This window comes from Periplaneta americana, chromosome 2, assembly GCF_040183065.1.
Source record: "Periplaneta americana isolate PAMFEO1 chromosome 2, P.americana_PAMFEO1_priV1, whole genome shotgun sequence".
Lineage (NCBI taxonomy): Eukaryota > Metazoa > Arthropoda > Insecta > Blattodea > Blattidae > Periplaneta > Periplaneta americana.
In genome coordinates, this window is record NC_091118.1 from 169,570,315 (window position 1) to 169,593,734 (window position 23,420).

Below are 23,420 nucleotides of genomic sequence, written 5' to 3' on the forward strand. Positions count from 1 at the left end.
TTTGTCCAATTGAATCTCAATAACAACGGTTCATTTGAATGCTCGTTAACAGTTGCTCTTTCCCTCACTAGTGATGGGCGAAGTTGTTCTTTTCCCGGAACAGTTCCGACGGTTCCGGTTCCGAAAAAATACTATGTTCCAAATAACAGTTCCGAAATAACAGTCACCAGTGGTGATGAGTCGGAGTCGTTGAGTCGTTCAAACGAACGGTACAGTACCCTCCCTCTTCACCATAGACAAATAACACCATGCAGCTCACACTCATAGGCATGACATAGTACACATTCTTATCTATAGATGGCACTGCAATGCATATTCGAATCGATTTTGGAAAATTGCTGTGCATGCGGACAGAACTCAAAAGCTTAATGTTAGTAATTACACAGCTGTTGACTACAAGGACAGAATACAACACTTTGTTTTCGTACATAAAGTTATAAAGACATCGTAGCCAACTAAAAAAAAAATAACATAACATTTAAAACATATGGTATGTAATTTCTGTTCTCTCTATTGCATAATAAAAAAAAAACAAATCATTAATTTTTATTTTTACTTTTCTTAATGCGCAGTTATAATAATAATAATAATAATAATAATAATAATAAATATTACAATTTCATAAATAAAAAAGATATATATTGGCAGTACTGAAACCTGGAAACCCCGCAGTGGGTTAGTAAAATGTTGGAATCGCATCTTTACCAAAGTGTAATTTAAACTTCGCATTAAACCTCGCTCTCCAAATCAGTACTTATATGGGTAGTTTCCAACAAATAATGCTACAACATTTTTGTCGTTCTTTGATAACAGAGAAGATAGCACAAAAACTTGTGCTTGTCAGACTTAACCTCAACAAACGACATACAGACATTGTAACTAAACCACTCATTACCATTTACGACTTTAACCTTTGTATAGAATCAGCTGATCAATGAATTAATAATAGTATGCGTACTTTATGACTTCGTAGAATGTTTATAAAACAGAATTAGTCAACTAATGGTGAAATAAACCAGAAAACGGGAATCAATATTACAGATTATTGAATACTTACTATAACATTACAGATGATTGGCCAGTCTTACAAATGTTGATATTAAAGTTCGCGCCACCGCAAGGATTTCAATTTCCATGCGCCCCCCTCCAACCACGTGAGAGTTTCAAGTACAGTGTAACTGCAGCTGTCGTTGGTTCATCGGAACAAGCTCCGACGTTCCGACTGTTATCTCGGAGTCGGAACATACCTTGTGCAACGCGGTACTGCGAGCCCGCAACAGCTGGGCAAGTGAGCAGCTCGGAGTCGGAACACTGTTATTTCGGAACAGGAGGTTCCGACCTACTGTTCATTTTTGCAACAGTTCCGAGGGAGTCGGAACATACCTTGTGCCACGCGGTACTGCGAGCCCGCAACAGTTGGGCAAGTGAGCAGCTCGGAGTCGGAACACTGTTATTTCGGAACAGGAGGTTCCGACCTACTGTTCATTTTTGCAACAGTTCCGAGACCGGAACAGTTCCAAAATAACTGTTGTGTTATTTTTTACCCATCTCTATCCCTCACCTTATTTGTGTTGAGAAGTTTTGAGCGGTAGGACGTTTTCCTGTGAAGTTTAACGCGATAATGCCGAAAAATATAAGTGCAAAATCTACATTGATCCGGCAATGGCTAACAGAATATTCAGAATTCACTTATGATGGAAAAATAATATTCTGCAAGATTTGTAGCAAACAGGTATGTAACAATAGTTGAAATATATAAATTCTATTAATTTTAAAGAGTAGGCCTATAATATTTATACATTGACTGAGCTATCCTGAGGTATAATTCTTTTTAAGACCACCACACTTTAACCTTTTAAATTCCGATAGTTAAAGTATTTGCAGGTCATTAAAATTTTGATTGTTCGAACCCACTAACTTTGTGATAGAAATACGGCAATACAACAATTAGGATTTTATTTTAATTCAGTTTACTTTACATTTTTAGATTTCGCAAGAAAAGAAGTGCCACCTAAGCAGCATGTGCAAGGAGCGGCTCATAAGGCTAAAGCTCAGCAGAAAAATCAACTGCAACAAACTTTACTAACACAGCCTACTTCATCCAATCTCAGCAGCAATTTCTATGCTCATTTAACCAGAGCGTTTGTTGCTGCTAACATTCCCTGGAATGCAATTGAAAATCCGGTTTTAAGACAGTTTTTACAAAAATACTGCAAACAAAATATCCCATCTGAGTCGACCCTAAGAAAAAATTACTTAGACAGAATATACAATGAAACTTTAGCTTCCATTCGGGAGGATATAGGTGATTCTTACATATGGGTCTCTGTGGATGAAACCTCAGATCCTATGAATAGGTATATAGCAAATATGGTAGTAGGAAATCTTAGTCCTGATGGACCTTCGATTCCACACCTCGTATGTGTTAAGAAACTTTCGAAAGTGAATAGCCAAGCCATTGCTTATTTTGTAAATAAATGCCTACAGTCTTTATACTCAGGTAATATAGACGATTCTAAAGTTCTGTTGTTTTGTACTGATGCTGCCTCATACATGGTTGCTGCAGCTCCACTTCTTAAAACATTTTATCCTAACCTCACGCATGTAACCTGTCTAGCACATGGCCTTCACAGGGTTTCTGAAACAATCCGGAATGAATTTCCTCTTGTCAATTCGTTTATTTCTAACACAAAAAAATGTTTTTGTAAAGCCCCATCCAGGATTTCAATATTCAGAGAGAACTTTCCAAATATCCCACTTCCACCTCAGCCGGTTGTTACACGATGGGGAACCTGGATTCAGTCAGTGGTGTATTATTCTAAGTATTTTAAAGAAGTGGTCACAGTTATTGATAAATTACCTGAAACTGATAGTGCAGCGTGTGTGAAAGCAGTGAAAGATTGTTTGAATGACTCACGAGTGAAAAACGATATTGCCTACACAACATCAAACTTTTCTTTCATACCTGCAAGCATTGAACAATTAGAACGTGAAAAACAATCTCTTTGTAGCCAAATAGCAATAGTAAAGGAAGCTCAAGTGAACATACATTCTGCTTTGGGCGAAACTGGGAAAAAAGTTAAAAATAAGTGGGACAACGTATTAAATAAGAATGTAGGATTTTCATTGTTGGAAAAAGTATCAAGAGTGATATCGGGGGAAAGTGTAAATGTTCCAGTAAGTATTGATGTTTCTATTGTACCTAATTTAAAATTTGCGCCTCTCACATCAGTTTCGGTTGAAAGAAGTTTTTCTGCTTTCAAAATGATTCTCAGTGACAAGAGGCAAAGGTTAACTGTGGAGAATTTAGAAAAAATTCTGGTGGTGTACTGTGCAGATAATTATAATAAAGTCTGAGCATGGAATTGAATTTCAATAACTTAAAATGAGTAATCTTCATATCAATAATCATTATTTCATTAGTTTCAATATATTAAATTTGTGCAGCTCTGTTTATAAATATAATATAGTATTCTTTGTTAATGTTGAAACATACTTTTTTGTGCGTATTTTAGTGTATAACTAAAAATTTCAGTGAAAGAAATAAGTATGATACCTTGATGTGCCTAAAATGCCTATTTTCATTAAAATAGAGCCTAATTTTACAATTTTTGAGCTTATTTTAGGCGCCTAAAACTGCAATTTTTAGTGCCTAAAAATCCGATGTCTACTCATAAGTAACACCAATAAGGCATCACTCATGAGACAACTAGGCCAGGAGATAATGGGGTAGGGTGGTCAGTTCCTTTCCCCTTCCAATGATACATCGCCGATTAGCTACATATTCTACTAATCAGACTAATGAAGGAATAATAAATTAAATGTCGTAAACGGAAAAAAAATAAAGAAAAAATAGGCTAGGCGGTGCGAGGAAGTGATTGTAGAACTAGTAAATGAGTAATTGAAGGGTTAAAAAAAAAGAACCATAGTCCAAAAAAATGCAAATTTGAGATATTAAGCATGTGATGAGCGTATTGTAGCGTCCATCAACTGAATTAGCTGTTAGTGGAAAAAAAATCATAGTCCTATGTTATAGGAGTGGAAATTTTCAGTGGTTTTCATAAAACAATCATAGTCCAAAGACACTTTTTTTTGTGAAAACGGCCGTTGTCCAGGATGATGGTAGCATATACATACGTATATTCCATTCATTTCATCTCGGAACACTTATCCATACAAAATTAAACTGTAATAGATTGGCAGTACTGTACACGGCAAAAGCCATCTCAGAGAAAAATACTTTAGCACGCGAATTGTTGTAATAGTTATGGAGTCATCTTTAGGTGCAGAAGTAATCCCATGGAAGAAACGTAAGCAACGAAAGGAGAAGAAACAGGATATAATAAAGAAAGAGAAGATTAAAGGAGAGGCACACTTCAGCCACAACCGAGTATTTTTTCTTAAGACAACCATTGTCCATAGTTATATACGATGAAAGAGTAATGGAACGGAGAAAAATTCTCTCCGGCGCCGGGATTTGAACCCGGGTTTTCAGCTCTACGTGCTGATGCTTTATCCACTAAGCCACACCGGATACAACCCCGACGCCGGTTAGAATCGTCTCAGATTAAGCTCCAACTCTTGGGTTCCCTCTGGTGGCCGCCCTCTGCACTACGTCATAGATGTCTATGAATGCAGGACCGAAGTCCACACATGTGCTGAGGTGCACTCGATATGAGTGACTAGTTGGCCGGGATCCGACGGAATAAGCGCCGTAGTGATTTACGCATATCATATATATTATTATTTTAATGTACTTCGGTACATTAAAATAATAATACATAGTTATATACCTACATTTACACAGTAAGTTATAGGGAAGAGTCGGGTAGTATCGGACATCGGATAATATCGGACAGTGAGTTTCTTTCATCTACCACACGATGATAGTACCTGATTGACATGGTTACGTTTCTGTGATGTCGCATAGAGAAATGTAACCATGTCATTCAGGTACTACCATATGGTGGTAGATGAAAAAAATGCACTGTTCGATACTACACGATGTCCGATACTACCCGATTCTCTCCTAAATGTACTTCAGTTTTCCCACGTTTCTACAACACCTTAAGAAATGGCATGTATAATTTCATACTTGAAGTATCAACAGCATCCATGCCAGAAAGTTTTTTGTTTCTCTCGAAAATTTATGTTTTTGGACTATGGTTATTTTCCAGAAAACCCTTTGATTAATAATAATAATAATAATAATAATAATAATAATAATAATAATAATAATAATAATAATAATAATAATAATAATAACAACAACAACATTGGCCTACCCTACAACTAATAACTCAATACAATAAAAAACTGTGTATCTCTACTCGTGACAGACGTAGAACTTCTTAAGCTGTGAACATGTAGTAAATAAAAAAATCATCTCCATTATAGGCCCAAAGAGTAGCATGATGCTGAGGCTCTCACCTTTGAAGACAATCGGCATTAATGGCAATAAGGAAGTCAGTTCTACATGCCTGCTGCCATTACCCCCGAGCAAATACCCTTCAGTATTCATTTCTGTAACAGGCTGAATGTATTTCAGGGCGATAATGCGGCCAGAGGGATTAGGATTAGAAACATTAGATCAATAGAGAAAATCCATGACTCACCGGAAATTTAACTTGTGGCTTTCCGGCTTGTATTAAGCCTTAACAGAGAGCTGCCGCGCGCCTCCTGTAACTGTGCACTAATCTTTTAAGTGTTCAAGAAGTGTTGTAACAAACCACCTACATCTGTATTAAGTATTAAATTACATACCTCTGGTTGTTGCCGTATACATTGTAAATGTCCGATTATTAAGGAGTCCTCTGAAGTTAAGTATTTAGGCATAATTTTCGACAATCATTTTAAAATGGGACCAACACATTAATTACCTTTGTAATAAATTGCGTAAAATAATTATTTTATTTTATTGAGGAATTACTTGTCAATAAGTTTATTATGCTCAATATACTTAACATTATTTCAATCGGTAATTATGTATGGAATTATAGGATGGTGTAGCTTATTTAAAACCAATTTTAATCCACTTTATTTATTACATAAGAAAATAATTAAAATGTATCTTCATAAAACTATTGATTTTCCATCTCTAAAATTGTTTTTAAACTTTAAGGTTCTTAAAATAAGACAAATTTATTATATTGTATTAATAAAATTCATACATAAAAATCGAAATAACTTTGAAATGTATTCTCATATTTATGATATTAATTCTTTAAGATTTTTTGAACAAAAATGCAACACTACTACAATATTTAATCATAGTAGTAATTTAGACCCAAGAATATATATAAAAAATTATATTTAAATATCCTAATCTTGTCAATTCTAATAATTATAATATTACATTTTAGGAGTTATGTATAGATTTTATAAATAATGAAAAATTGTAAATTTTAAATTAATATTATATTCTTATTGTGTAGTAGATATAAGACAAATTATATTATATACCTACTTTTTAATTTAAAATCAGGAACCCGCCCCTGAGCACGAGGTAAAATTTTATCTATGTATACAATATTTTATGTTACAAGTATTAGGAAATAAATAAATAAAATAAGAGACCGTAAATTAGGGTCATTTTTAACTTTTTGTACTCAGTACGCTCTAGAATTTAAAAATTGAACAATTGATTTACGATAGCTAAGATAAGATTTAGTTAGCAATCGTTTCAAGTGACTTTAGAAAACTGCATCAGTATTTGTTCGAGATGTTGTTTCTCTTGAGGTCTACATTGGTGCAGTGGTCATCATCAATTTTCAGTGGCGATTGATTTACCATCGTATCCATTTCCATTGGAACATTATTTGTCCCAAAACCCCATATTGATCATGTACATGTTGCAACCGTAGAATATGCAAAAATTGAATCCGTGGAGAAATGAGCCGTTCGGAGACGAAATCCAGTTTAGGTTGATGAACTATATTTTTAAACATGCAAAATCTTTCACAATGTGGGAGTAGTATTTCTACTTAGGGTTAGTCTACCACAATTACACGCCATTATATTATTTATATCGATTTCCGAAAATGTTCTGTAAAGGATTTGTTCCTACTGAGGCGACAGAATTTTAAAATTATTTTCGAACTACAACCAAATAAAAATTAAGCACATAGAACCAAATTGTTTATATTGTTTTTTTTTTTCAAATATTTGATGAGTATTTCTATTTCATTTAAATCCTTTATATGTTGAATTACGGTTTAATTATTCTAAATCACTGACAGTAGTTGGATCAGGTATTGCATTTGTTGGTGGTGTAAGAACATTGACATTTTGTGCTGCAATACCAATTTTACAAACCAGTTCTAATGAGATTAATGAAAATAAAAACTGGTTTGCCCTTGTTCCTTATTACGAGTACAATACATTATAGATGGAGAACTTGGGGTGGTGTTTCTCATATAACGTGTGATACAGTATTGTGTAAATAAAGAATATTAGCAGAGAAAATAATCTTATACATTGGACAGACTGGAAGATGTTTTCAAACACGTTACAAGGAACATAGCACAGCCATAACGAAATCACAGAATGATTCAGCCTACGCAGAACACATCGCAAACTCCAACCACAACTACAGCAACATAGACACTGACATGAAAATACTGCACATCCAGCCATAAATCCAGCAACTTGACACTCTAGAACAATATGACATTTACAGACATACAAAAACACATCCACAGCACATCCTGAACACTCAACTGAATTTCAAAATACACACCCTTCCCGACACAATCATGAACACACCCCACCACAACAGGGAACCAGAAGATAGCGCGAGACCTTCACTAGGCTTTGGAAAATGAAGGATAACACTTCAAAACTAGTCAGCCAGGTAATTTCCTAATGTTAACACAGTAAAGAAGTTATAAAGTTAATCAGTGATTAAAGAAATAACAAGGATTTATTCCCTCTTAAATTTGATGCAATAGGGGACAACTTCAGTGAAAAACACTATACGGAGTAAAGAAATATCGACCAACGACGTTTATTACAATATATTCAGTGAAGCAATAGTGTCTTCTATTTTCTACATTTTCATTAATAAATTAACCGCATTTGTTAAGCAATGTTAAAGTTTATGACATTCACAACAGTGTTGTAATGATACATTTTGTGCGAGATCGTGCGTATTTGCTTGGTTTCCGCACAAAACCAATCCGCGGAAAGTGTAAAATTCCACATTCAGTATTCCCAACCTAACACACATAACAATTTCCCTCTTCTTACCGCTTAAGTGACATATTGATTTTACTGCTTTAGTCTTTTAAAATATTATTTTTAAACACGTTCAATATAGTCATAATTATAATTTGGAAACTTACCACTGTATTTTCACCTAAATTGCACTGTTAATTATTGTTTTTAAATATTTGCAAAAATTAAGTAAACTCTACAACTCCACTAAAGTTACTGCATTCGTGATGCAAGTAACATTAAGGAAGCCATGAAAAAATCAACACGATTCCAGATGCCGATGTTATTACTACAATATGTTATATAAATAATATTGTTAAAATATTAAAATGAAAAATAAATCATTACATAACCTTACCGTTTGTTTTAAGTTCGCATTTATAGACTGGGGGAAAAAAAGACAGATGTATATCACGGCTTCTGGAGTATAGTAAACACAGAAAACATTTTAAAGCAACAATGTTGAAGATAGATATTTTTCTTTTGCAAATTTGCCGTCATTGAACAGAAACCAATATGGAGATTTCATTGCAATTAATTAGAAATTCGTCTTTCAGGTATGTAATAAACGATCTTCGCACAAAATAATGTACGATACACGAGCGGTATGTTTTCTTTCAATTCTCGGAAATTAAAAAAGCTCAACTACGTTTCACTTTTTCAAACTTTTCCTCGAACATGAAAACTTCAACATACCGCTCTTGTAACGCATATTACTATTATCACACTTGTGCGATAAAGTGAAGCACACATTGAAATTGATGAAAAGTAATTTATTTATTATACATATTAATTACAAATTTTTTACAACCTGTCAAAGTGAGTGCCGATGTTGAAGCTATACAGTCAATACCCTCCTCGACATATGAAATATTATTCACAGTGCTGTAAAAGTTATGACAGAAATGAAGAAATTTGTCTCTACTAATTTGTTTATAGTGACTTGGTTACCATATTTTTGCATGTTTAGTCAACAGTTCGAAGAGTGATTGGAAACTCATAAATGTCAACAATAAGACATCACTCATGAGGTAACTAAGCCAGGAGATAATGGGATATGGTGACCAGTTGCTTCCCCCTCCATTACATACAAGATATCAATTATTGTATCAAAACTTTTTCGCTCCTAATCATATTCAAAGTCATATTATTTTGAATGTTCATAAAATAAATCAGAAACAAAATAAAAGAACGAAATTCTTCCGAAACACGTAAAACGCATGCTAAGAAAGTAGCCTACTGTATGTAATGAATGAATGAATGCTAGCCATGATGTCCCTGTTGGGCACAGACCTCCTGTGTTGGGGTTAGAACCCTCTCGACAGGGATGACTCAACTGTACTCGCTTGGTGAGCCAATCCAGGCGAGCTTGTCGTGTATATTACTTAGTGACATGGTTAATAACCCTGTTAAACTTTAATTAGTCTCAACACTCTGTTCTTTGTATTATCTCCGTGAAACCCTTTATTTTAATTTACGTTCTTTCCTATTTTGCTTAACAAGACTGTCTGATAGACGGCGGAGACACATCATGTAGTACAAGGTGCTTTTCATATGTTTGCGGTACCTACGTGTGACTGCACCAAGAAGTGAAAGGTAAATACAAACAATCGAGGAACAATGATTTTTACACGAAGTGCAAATTTGTATTGCTCAATAAAAGACATTACTTAAATTATGTAACTTACATTTTAGTGAGATTTTAGCAGCATAAATTATGCTTTTATGCGTCATTTTACGTCAGACCGGAATTCTATTTCAGAATATAATAATTTGCTTCTTTCCCGACGGTCAGTCAAGCAAACAGCTCAAGTAAATGTCAAGTTAATAATTCCATGTGTTTATTTACTCAGACGTCATGAGAAATGACGGGAAATTCTAGGGAAGATGTATATTTTAACCGGAGCTGCTTAAGGAGAATCTGAGAATATGCAATTTGTTGCATCGCGTAAGGGACTTAAAATTGCATAATTCAGTCGTATTCCTTCCTCCATAAAATTTCTATCTTATTCGCTTTACTTCATCTGTACCTATCTTCATATGTTTCAGTGGACCAGAAGCTTGATGTAAGAAAATTAAGACAATGGCAGCACTTGATCTCAACGAGATGTGAACTTATTTTGCATATCTACATTAAATTACATCAAAAGAAACATAGATACTTAATAGGTTTTTGATAAACATTTAAAGTTTTTGTTTCCCTTTGTATTTAGTAGATATATTTATTGCCTGCTTCCTTCTGCTTCTAAACATTGCAGGTTCGATTTTGTTTGAGGACAAGGAAAATATGAATAAGAATATCGTTCACGTGGCTTCCTTCGAAAAGCAAACAAACTTAAAAGTAAGGTAATAGACCAGTACAATCTATTTCATGTACTTCGTAATTCACCTAAGCCGTACTAAAATTCAGATTTAATATTTCTTTATGTTTCAATTAATATTTTGCTCGTTCAATTGTAAATACAATTATTGCGTCATATTCTTTCATTTTGTTCATTCTGTTAAAATTATTTGTTTTATTTATTTATTTGTTTGACAATTTTTGTACGTTAGTACTATCAATTGTGCTTAAATAATTACCGTTACAATAATATGAGACTTGTGGAGAGGGTGACGTCCATTAACGTTCCTCAAAGCATCAACAAATCAGTGTGTCTTTTCCTCTTGAGGCGACGATCAGGCCGTGCAGGGGGTAGGTTCCGAGGAATCTGGTTGATTAAGTTGTTAGAATGTGTTGACAATGTTGCAAATAAGCGTGTGTAGGAAGAATGAATTACAGTCTCTATTTTGGCTAGGTCTAGATCTGAATGAAGTGTTTCATTTCTTATGTACCATGGTGCTCCAGTGATTGTCCTTAGTGCCCGATTTTGGAATGTTTGAATACGCTTGATTTGGCTTATAGAAGCCGATCCCCATAATGAACATCCATAGAGCCAAATAGGTTTGAGAAGCATTACCTATATTAACCTTTTGTTGGAAAGGGAAAGACAAGAGCTGGAAAGTATTGCTTTCATTTGTATGTATTTGTTTACATTAATTTTCGTTCAAGATAACTCAGATTCATTCATCCTCACTCATAAGGCTGGTTCACAATAAACCGGTAACGGAAACGAGAACGAGAACGGAACTAATGTTGAAATGTATTTAAATGTTAGTATTCACAATAGTTAATTGTAAATGCTCACATTTAAATACATTTATTTTAACATTATTTCCGTTCTCGTTCTCGTTGTCGTTTCCGTTCCCGGTTTATTGTGAACCTTACAGTTTCGTTCCACGCAACGTTTAGTTTGATCCACCCGCATATCATTGTTTTCGCCTCAGTATGTACTTGTGTATGTAGCCTACGTAGATTATGTTGTTAATAATAGCTTCTCGCTCCTATAGTTATCTAAGGTCATACAATCTTTTTGGCCTCTTCTTGATCAAAATTATTCAGTGTGCCTTTAAGTAGAACGGCGATAATCAGAGCGAGGCAAGTGGCCTAGGGGCTTGCAGCTAAACATATAGTTACCCAACAAACGCAGAATCTCTTGCAAGACAGCGCGAATTTTTCATTGCAATTATATCAATTTCCCTTCTCTTTTCTACTTCATTCCTTCTTGTAAGAAGTGCCCTCAGTTCAGTTGAATTGAGCTGTTTGACCGTCTATAAAGAATGTTATTTGTAGTGGACAAAATGACTGATGCGGGCAGTTTTTCACGGTATATACCCGTTAACTTCGTAACAGTTTCATCGATTGTCTGCCTCGAGAAGAAATAACTGACCTTGCCAGTGCATAAACTGTTCAGCCATATCGAAGTCTAATGATGGTTTTTCAGGAATATGACACGCTCCTATATTTCGAGATTTGTGGCACTCAGAGCGACTGCAAGACTCATCATTCTTCAGTTTCCCAGCAATGTTCATACTACTATTGTTCCATTATTGTCATACAGTTGATTCAATGACTCATGACTAAAGCACGTTTTTTAGCCCCACAACATTGGAATTAGTATAAGTGTCCACGGGGTATACAATACAGTACAGACTCTGCTCACAATCACAACAAATAACGCGCACTACAAGATTTTTACTCCTAAACAAGTACAATTTAGCAATGTTCATGATATTGTGCACTACTAGTTGAAATAAAGGTGCCTAAAACAAGTACGAAAGTACAGGAGCAAGTAGAGGAATTTGGAAAACAGCATGTCTATGTAAATGGCAACATAATTGTGTGTAATTTGTGTAGACTGACATAATCTGTTCTAAAAGATGGTATTTACAGTAATAAATTAATAAAAAAACAAACATTTTAAGTTGGTACGAAGTTACAGGAGAATGGAGAAAGTTACATAACGTAGGACTGCATGCATTTTATTCTTCAGCTGACATAATTAGGAACATTTAATCCAGACGTTTGAGATGGTCATATCTGGTTGTAGTTTTTTTTTATTTATTCTTAATTTGTTATACTCTACGCTCTGCTTTCAATTTCTTACACTCAGCTGCAGCCCCTTTCTTTGCGCGGCATACTGTATCGCTGTGTGCACTTATTTTCTAATACTGCTATTTTCGTTCTGCTAATAAAAAGTTGTTTTCAGCACAGAATAAACATCAATCCGTATATCCAAACCTTGCCTCTGCAATGAGATGATGCTAACTTACCAGTTTCGAAACCTCCAGAAAATGAAATGGAGTTTTACGAGAAATAGAATGTGAAGATAGCATAGTCCGTAGAGAATTAGAATGTCCTTCTGATACTAACTACATTTCTGAGATGTCAAATTCCGCACCACAACGATATACACGATCTGAATTAAATGATCTCTTAGAGACCTTTCACTCTCAAAAACAATGCAGAACTGGAAGCTTCGAGGTGTATCATGCATGATGCGAGAAATTTTTCTTAGGAGTGCTTTCATTTTTCGCTATTATGTTTACTTTGGCGCTTTACTTGTGTCGTGATTGGCGCTTATGACAGCCCAAATAAATCATGGTCGGCGCAAACGTAATCCACGGAATGTAAGGACACCAGCCAACAATCACTTTTGAAAGGATGTCAGACTTTTTGCCGACATGGTAGATTTTAATCGTGGTTGGATGTTGCCAAGAGATGTTGAAACTCTTGCACGAGGAAGTAAAAACGTGGATTTGAATCTGGGCCGGCCTGAGTTACTTCCTCGCACGGTTCGGACGTATCGCTCGCCGTACATACAGGAGAGAGCGAAACAATGCGCCGATATGGTCGCTGCCGAAAGAAGCAGCAAGTGATTGAGGTCAGGTGGCCGTGATGGGATGAGAGAGCTGGCGACTCGCTCCTATGTCAGTCCTCTACCGGACCGGAAGACGAAGCGCACGGAAACGGTGATCAATCATAGTTCATGCTGCTCCAGTGCTGTGAAGTGCGGTGAACGCTTACGTGTGTGCGTGAGGGCAAGCGAAAAAGAATGTGAACCAGGATTTCGAGAATGTCTGCAGTTCCGCACTTTTCTACACTCGAAGTAATCAAATTTATTTTAGTACTGTAGTTTATTTAAATAGTATTTAATGTAGGTGCATACAGTATATTTGCATGCCGCCTCGGTGTTTATGACGGGCAAGAAACGTAGATTTGTTGTGTGGAGGTCACAGTCGTGGCTTTGAGTCCTGCCTAGGATATGAATGCTGTCCGTTGTCGATGTGATACTGATCTTATGCGACGAGAGTTTCAGTATGTGCACGGCATGTCTATTGTCAGATCGAAAAAAAAAAAAAAAAAAAAAAAAGAGAAGGAGGCCAAGAATCTAGATAGATACGTAGTTAGGTTACATAGATAAGTAGTTGAGTTAAACTAGTTTAGTTATGTTAGAGTAGAGTACAGTAGAACCTCTATTATCCGTGGTAATCAAGGGGGTTGACTGGACGGTTAATCGAAAAAATCGGATAATCCGTACGATAAAATATTTTCATAAAATAAGTGAATAACACAGTTTCATAATTTCCTCCGTGGTTTAGATTGTGAATCAGAAGTTCACTAAATTAATCCCGGTTGTCAACAATGGTTTTATAAGGGTCAAGTAAATTCCTTGCGTTGATTCTTTGCGAAAGGATAAGAATAGTAGAGGTTTCCTGTTTTAGATTTACAGACTTCATACACTTTATCCTTGTTTTTAATTAAATAGCACACATTTGTAACGATAATCTCGTATTCTAATGCGAGTTGAGCCGCGGTTTCTCTTTTTCCAAATCGATCAATTATTTGTATTTTTATTTCGATAATTAGTAAAAAAACTTTTAACACCCAGGCAGATATTTTGTATAGAAATTATGAAGTACGGACACTCAAATAGTAGAACAAGGACTGAATGCTACACGGGTTTCCTCTAAATTTTGCGGACGTTCTTGGAACCATTTCTTTGAAAGCAGGTAGTGACTATTTTACAATTTGAGAAAAACGCCTTGAAGTAGGCCTACCGGTAACTGTTCCTATTGCTGGCAGTAGTAATATAAGGATAAAGGCTTATAATAACATACTCCAGAAAAGAATAGGTACTAATATATGGTATAGCACTAGATACTTTTTTCCGCACCAAAGAAAGAAAAGAGAGAGAAAGACAGTCGGATAAACCGCTGATCGGTTAATAGGGTGACGGATAATCGGGATTATACTGTAGGTAGGTAGGTAAGGTTAATCAGATTAGTTAGGTTAGAGTAGGCTTGATAGATTAGGTTAATTACATCAGTTAGATTTGAGTAAGATAGGAAAGTTAGGTTAATTAGATTAGTTAGGTTAGAGTAGGATATGTAGTGAAGTTATTTTTGTAGTTATTGAGGTTGGTTAGACAGTTTAACCCCTTCAGACCTGAATTTATATTGAAAACAATTGAAAAAAACTGGTCACATCATTCTGGGGATCCAAAATTCTCAAATCAAGTCTTCACAGAAAATTGAAATTTGGGGACAATTTTGACCCCTGGGTCCCCAAAATTTTAAATTTTATTTTTAATTCAGGTATAGAAATGTTTCAAAAGTAATATTCTCCATTTCTATCACATTGAATTTTTCAAAATATTTAAAAGTATCTAAGACATTCCAAAAAAAGAAAAAAAGAAACAATGTACATTATAAAGTACATCAGGTCTGAAGGGGTTAAGCTAGTGAGTTATAATGGGTTAATTTAGAAGTCAGTTATGTTAGTTTAACTACTAAGTTCGGTTACAGTAGTGTGCAAATTAATCATATTGAAATTGAAAGTTCCTTAAACATTTGTCTACATGAGGCAGTAGGTGAAGACAAAGCTATAATCATAATTGCCTTCTTTTGCAATATAAATACATTAATTATTATTATTATTTCTCCATAACAAAATGCCATGCTTTAAAGAGCTACTGAAGAAACAATAAAGCATTGATTAAAGCATTTAAAGCAACACAGTTTTTGTTAACCTCTCTGAAGGAAATATGAATAAATCTAGGTAATTTCTTACAGAACTCTCGACTAAGTCGGTTCCAAGTCAATTTACTAACAAGAAAAAACAGAAGCTTGACAGCTTGATCAGATCCCTGATTATGTCTAAGGCGAAAATTAAGTGTGTCAAAATTTATATTAAACTTATTCGCATTAAACCAAGTTATGAAATTGTCCACAGTAGTAGAATTATCAACACTCAAGTCATGCGAAACTTAAAACACAGCAACATCATCACCATAAAAGATAGTTCGGTCAGGTAACCAACATTGCAAATCATGGAAAATAATTATAAACAAAAACGGCCCGAGGATTGACCTTTGAGGTACTCCAGTAGTGTGTTCCATACATGAGGAACGATGACCATTAATCAGAACAACTTGTTTATTCACAATATCTGGTTTCTCTAATGACCAATATCTGTCGTTTTTTAATGTCGCATGTCCATGCAGATGAATCCAAGTCTCATCAGAAAAACAAAAATCGATCTGGGACAAGTTCTTCATTATTTACTTTTACTAACACCCAATTATAAATGTTAAGCCAGCGATTGTAATTTTGGAGTTCTAATTCATGACATTATTTTAATTACAATACAGTAATATATGGATTCGGCATTCTTCATTGCTCTTGATTACTTATTTTCCAAATTTTCTTTAATAATATTGTTAGAATATGTTTTTCCCATGCTGTAAGAATGTCAACTAATATTGTGGATCTTCTAATATATTTTTGTACATTTATTCGTGTATCTCTTACTAAGTATCTCACTCAAAGCCCAAAAGCATCAGTTTGCAGATGTTAGATTTCAGTAGTTCATCTTCTCTTTATTACGTTTAGGCCTATGCTGAGTATATATTCCGACATCCCAGTTCCTGCCATATTTTCTCGGGATTTTCGTGATCTCTTCCTCATTTTGGTTTATATGAAATAAACTGCTTTTCAATAGTTGTTCAATATTAATTTTATTTATGTGGTCCTCATTTTTATAATTTAATACAAAAGAGAAATGCAGACTACGTATACTCTCTTAATCGTTTACACTTCCCTCTGATGTTCTCTCCAGTTTCGTAAATTCTGCTATATTTCTGATACTCAGAAATGTTATTTGCGTTTACAGAATTAAAATTTAACTAGCATACATTGAGAGCAAGGACAAAAATTTAGTTTCGTTTCAATTCCCATTTTAATGTTCGATAATATATACACATATACGGTGAAAATTACTAGATCTAATATTATTACTATTACAACTATACAAATATCTAGATACAGGAGTCGTGTAAGATACGTACAGTTTACGTTGTATTGTTGCTTTCCCTAATTCTTACTGTAAAGTTTAAAACTTTAACAGAATTAGGTAGATTGCCTAGAATCTAGATTCAACTAGTTCACTGCATCGGAAAAGTGGAATGACATCATGCGTGACGCACAGTTGTACAACTCTCACTTCTCAACGCACACCAGAAAGAAATTCTCAGCACTCGTACCCACCAATTACGCCGACAAAGTGATATACCGCATATAAATATCAGCATGTTACGTAAACACAATGTAACAATCTTTTATAAACTTCAGTCACGGTCTCTTCATTCGTCTCTCTCTGTCTTCATAATTATGTATCTCTTATGTTAACTTGAAGAGTAATTATTATGGCATAATGATTTTGCATGTGCGTAGCTCTGCCATATTGTGAAGACGAGTTTATATGACGACGAACTGGTGACCGCAGATTGATGTGGATGAGTTTGTGTTCACGGCGACAAGTTGACTGCGGGTTGAGGACGAGTTGGTGATTGCGGGTTGATGCGGTCGAGTTTGTGTTGACAAGTTGATGGCTGCGTGTTGATGACGAGTTGATGGCTGCGAGTTGATGCGGACGGATTTGTGTTGACGGCGACGAGTTGACGACTGCGGGCTGAGGACGAGTTGGTGACTACGGGTTGACACAATGGCGGTTTAATGGCGATGACGATTTGATGATAGTGGCGATAACAATGGCAACGAATTGATAAATATGATATACTGACGATGATAATGAATTGAGAGCAACAACATATTTACGACGATGATAATGATGAAATCGATGTTGTGGTGACGAATTGATTTATAATGGCGGTAAATTGATAAATAATTCGTAATGTTGACGACGAAAATTACCAAACTGGGAAGGGGCAAGATGGAAGATGATGTTGATTACCACTTTTAACTTTCACACTAATTTTTTAACAAACGAAGCGGTACATCAGCACTATCAGTGTGAAACTTGATTCGTACTAATGAATACGGACTTTCGCAAACAGCGTAATTGGTACTGGAGTCACACGTCACTTCCATCTTATAAGTAATAGCTTCATGACTCCAAACTATCAGCACTTAACTATCAGGCAATAGAAAACAATTACTTATCCTGTATATTTACTTTGTAAATATTGCCGATGGCATATGCAATCCACAAACCTTGGCCTACTACACAAGTTATAAGTTATGCGCTTACACATTTGTGTAATATATAGAAGCATTTCAACGGAAACACTCATTATTTCTAATGAAGTTCATTGAAAATGGTGATAATTTAAACTACATTCTTCTCATCAGTCATTTCTTATAATATTAGTATCCATTTCATGTCCTTCTTTACTCCGTCTTCTATCGACTGAAAATTATCGTCTGTTATTTTTTGTTGTCTTGCTTCATAATGAACACAATTACGTTTATAGTAGGCCTACTGTAGCATGATTAATTTCTTATATAATTTGTAAATCGTGCTGAAATTATAAATTATGTAACTTATGTGCGTGTATAATATGTGGGGGAACAAGGAACTTAATTAAACAGCATGGAAGTCCCAATTCTGCAACCTAACTCTCCGAGAGCATGAATATTCGGCAGTTATTTTATCCCAAGGACAAAATGAACTATTTTTTTCTTAGAAACCAACCAGAAAGTGTATTAAACTCAGAATTGGTGTGATAAATATTTACTACCTCTATTTTAAAAAACATTATTCATATATCAAAAATAATTTATAGTTACCGGTAATGAAACATTGAAAATGGCGCCTATGAAAAATGTAGTGGGAAAACGTTTCTCATCTAATTTCCTTATTTCTCAATAATCAATTCAAATTAAGAATTAAAAATTACAAACTTTCACATGGAATTTATTTGTGAGTGTAAGCCGATTTTTATAGGTTATTCTTTGAGTTTACATAAATTGTCATTTAGCTCTATCATAAAGTAGAATTAGGATATAAATTATAAATTATTTAATTATGTATCATGTTTAATCAATATTTCATTACATATAAGCTCCTTAATCTGCAAGATAATGATTTTATACTTAAGTATTACTATTTACTATTACTAATGTTATCATTGTTTGAATGTACATTTCACCTTTGATATTGTGGAAGAGAAGGCCTGATGGCCTTAATTCTGCCAGGATAAATAAATAAATAAATAAATAAATAAATAAATACATAAATAAATAAATACAAAATTAAATTAAATTAAATTAATAAAAAATTAAAATTAAATTAATAAAAAATAAAAAAAAATTAAAATTAAAAAAAAAGAAATAAATATTTAAATAAATAACAAGCGAGCAAGGAAGTCAGTGGGGGAGTGAATAAATGGGTAAATAATTGTTTATTATTTTTCCATTGTATTCTAAAATCTTACAGTATCTATAAAATGTACTAGAATCTTTTATATATCTACTCATATATGATAAATTTATTTCTTTATATTATATTTTCATTTGTACTGAATTTTGTAACTTCAGGATAGTTAATATTTTACTCGTTTATTAATCTATTCATATTAAAATCTGCATTTATAGCTACATTATATAGAAGTTATCCTCGGTGGTCTAGTCCAGTGGTTTTAACCTTTTTCTCCGCGTATCCTCGGGAACAAATTGCCGTCAACTTTTAACCTTCCAATCTGTTGGTGCATAACGTCACTACGCACACTATTCATATTGTACTACTAACTGCAGAGTGCTCCTGTACCCTATAGTATAGTATAGCAGTAAACAAGATTGCATATGATAATTTTAGCGGTTTTATTAACATTATAGCAAACAAAAAGACTTTTTCATTTATTATTATTATTATTATTATTATTATTATTATTATTATTATTATTATTATTATTAAATAAAATTAAATAAGCCATTATTATTATTATTATTATTATTATTATTATTATTATTATTAATTCTTGTCTTCCATGATGAGTTTATTTTGATATATACATATCATATCATTTTATTGCATATTGTTGATTTATAAAGTATAATATTATCTCATAAAGGAATTAAAAGTGCCAACTCTGGTATCCACCACGCTAACGCTAGTGTTTAGATAGTCGAGTTGAAGCCTGAAGAATCTACTGTGATTATGAAGTGAACTAGTCTAAGAAATATTCCACCAAACCATCCCTTTCTTAGTAGTGTTTTTCCAGTTGTATGACACTTCTGTAATAACCTTCCAAATCTTATGTATTCCCTTGTTTACCATTCAAATCTAATAACCTGAGCGATACTTCACGCATTACATTACTTCCTCTTACAAAAAGTTTTACTGTTTTAGTCTATAGAACGTAAATTGAGTCTAATCATGATTCAGCGACATGCCATGGTGATTTAATTGTTTTGCTAAATAAGCACGAAAGACAAAACTGCTTCCTCTTGACTTAAGACTGCAAATTCATTCTTTTGCCGGAGGCACAAGAGGCGTATGTCTCGAAATAATAAGCTTCGAAAGTAGACTTATGTATATTTATAGAAAACCAACTTTCCACATGTAAACAAAGATATGAAGGTTCTAAGCGTCACAGATATCGGAGTATGCGTCAGAGACTTCAGAGCATGCGTCACAGACCTCAGGACTATGCGTCTCAGACCTCGGGGCTATACGTAACAGTTTTCGGCCTGTCATGAAACTCCCTCTAACCATGTCACAAACCTCAGTCTAGCTCTATTAGAGTCGTGCACAACCGGTTACGAAAAATATAAATTATATACGTGTATTGCTACAGAACGCCTGGCGCTATAGACAGTATGCAAAGCTCTTCCGTCTAGCGGAGTGATTCAGTGTTCGGTTTAACGAATGTCCAAGTCTTTCTCGGGTGAACGGCTCTGGATCGTGAAAGACAGATGACATTGAGCCATCCAGGAGCTTCAGGAATCGTTGCAAGGACGCGATTATTATCGTGTACCTTTCAATTGATATTTCCTCCTCTCTCCCCATTCATTCATTCATTCATTCATTCATTCATTCATTCATATATTGCAGTTAGGTATCGTCAGAAGCAACAAATCATGAAACTACAATCATTATAGCTTGAGAGTGTTTTTATTTTTGTTAATAACTTTTATCTCCTTAAAAATGATTATTAATGAAATAATAAATAATACATCCACTTAGAATAATTAAAAGGTACAGGCTTTATTAACAATTACTCTTTCACAGGTAACCTATGCATTTTGAGTTTAAAGTATGAGGGTGCTATTCATAGACATTTCGCTAGCCCGGGCTACGAGCGTGCTAAACAGGATTCATATCATATCATATCGCTAACATTGGTTTATGAATACGAAAAACGTTAGTTCGCTGATCATCCACCGAAAGCCCGCGCTGAGAATGTCTATGAATACGGCCCTATATGTTACAATAGTAAGTGTGTACTTATTTACTCTTCTGTTTTGTAAGTAATTGTAATTTATTTTATTCTTGCATTTGTTTACATGTCAGATTTTATCTATGCAATACGCTTATTTCCTTTGTTGTTACCGGTGTCCATTAGTTGATTTATATATTACTTATGAAGATAAATATACCAAAGTGTCCAATCAATTATAGGCCTGTTTCAAGCTAACACTTTTGTTTAATTAGGGAAAGTAAATTTCCTTCAATTGTTACTCAATTTGTGTAGTCAGAAAATGTCATCAGAGTTCTTGTATGGTGAAGTACGCCTGGTGTTCTGTCTATCCTGCAAAACATTAGACGCAACCACTTGAAAATTGGATATTCGAGCGGATGTTCAACCTCGCCGGTTGTTCTCCGACCGGTCGAATATAAACCGGTTCTAAGCGCTGTTCTGCAGTATCTAATCTCCATCACAGATAATAATACAATGCTCCTTTCCATTTGTACTAGTCATTTCATTTGTTCTTTTCGTCTTTCTTATGTTGCTACTACTGTTGCTTCTATTAACGACGAATCCTAGCGGGAGTTAAAACTCATGAAGATTGTGGACGCACCTTGATTACTTGATTACCCTCCTAAGACGCACAATTAAATAAAATTACATCGATTTTATTTCCATTCGATGGATAGTACATTTTGAATAGCTATAAGATTTCAGCAACGAATAACGTTACAACATTTAGAAACCGGAAGTTTCTCTTTGTGTCTTAGTTTTGTTATTTACGTGGTTGAGATTGGTAGAATGTTTGAGACATCTTCCCGATACTCGTTTAAAATATAAAAGACAATGCAATTCAAGTGAGGTTAAAGATTTAAATGCCACAAACAAATGTTTTTGATGTTGCAGTGAAAGATTTAAATGCCACAAACAAATGGTTTTGATGTTGCAGTGAAAGATTTAAATGCCACGAACAAATGTTTGTGATGGTGCAGTTAAAGATTTAAATGCCACAAACAAATGTTTGTGATGTTGCAATTAAAGATTTAAATGCTACAAGTGATGTTACAGTGAAAGATTTAAATGCTACAAGTGATGTTACAGTGAAAGGTTTAAATGCTACAAGTGATGTTGCAGTGAAAGATTTAAATGCCACGAACAAATGTTTGTGATGTTGCAATTAAAGATTTAAATGCTACAAGTGATGTTACAGTGAAAGATTTAAATGCCACAAACAAATGGTTTTGATGTTGCAGTTAAAGATTTAAATGCCACGAACAAATGTTTGTGATGTTGCAGTTAAAGATTTAAATGCCACAAACAAATGTTTGTGATGTTGCAATTAAAGATTTAAATGCTACAAGTGATGTTACAGTGAAAGATTTAAATGCTACAAACAAATGGTTTTGATGTTGCAGTTAAAGATTTAAATGCCACGAACAAATGTTTGTGATGTTGCAGTTAAAGATTTAAATGCCACAAACAAATGTTTGTGATGTTGCAATTAAAGATTTAAATGCTACAAGTGATGTTACAGTGAAAGATTTAAATGCCACAAACAAATGGTTTTGATGTTGCAGTGAAAGATTTAAATGCCACGAACAAATGTTTGTGATGGTGCAGTTAAAGATTTAAATGCCACAAACAAAAGTTTGTGATGTTGCAATTAAAGATTTAAATGCTACAAGTGATGTTACAGTGAAAGATTTAAATGCTACAAGTGATGTTACAGTGGAAGGTTTAAATGCTACAAGTGATGTTGCAGTGAAAGATTTAAATGCCACGAACAAATGTTTGTGATGTTGCAATTAAAGATTTAAATGCTACAAGTGATGTTACAGTGAAAGATTTAAATGCCACAAACAAATGGTTTTGATGTTGCAGTTAAAGATTTAAATGCCACGAACAAATGTTTGTGATGTTGCAGTTAAAGATTTAAATGCCACAAACAAATGTTTGTGATGTTGCAATTAAAGATTTAAATGCTACAAGTGATGTTACAGTGAAAGATTTAAATGCTACAAACAAATGGTTTTGATGTTGCAGTTAAAGATTTAAATGCCACGAACAAATGTTTGTGATGTTGCAGTTAAAGATTTAAATGCCACAAACAAATGTTTG

At 34.2% G+C, this 23,420-nt stretch overlaps 1 protein-coding gene across 5 annotated transcripts in view; it reads left to right on the top strand.

Annotated features, from left to right (window-relative positions):
• Window positions 1–23,420, top strand: part of LOC138694804 (pancreatic triacylglycerol lipase-like) — a 242,331-nt gene that overhangs the window by 178,414 nt on the left and 40,497 nt on the right. The window contains exon 1 of one of the 5 annotated variants that reach the window (XM_069818890.1): window positions 13,527–13,700. The exons of the other annotated variants lie outside the window; for them this stretch is intronic. The gene's annotated coding sequence lies outside the window, so the exon portion shown is untranslated. Of the gene's footprint in view, window positions 1–13,526; window positions 13,701–23,420 lie in introns of those variants that run through there. 5 annotated transcript variants of the gene reach the window in all.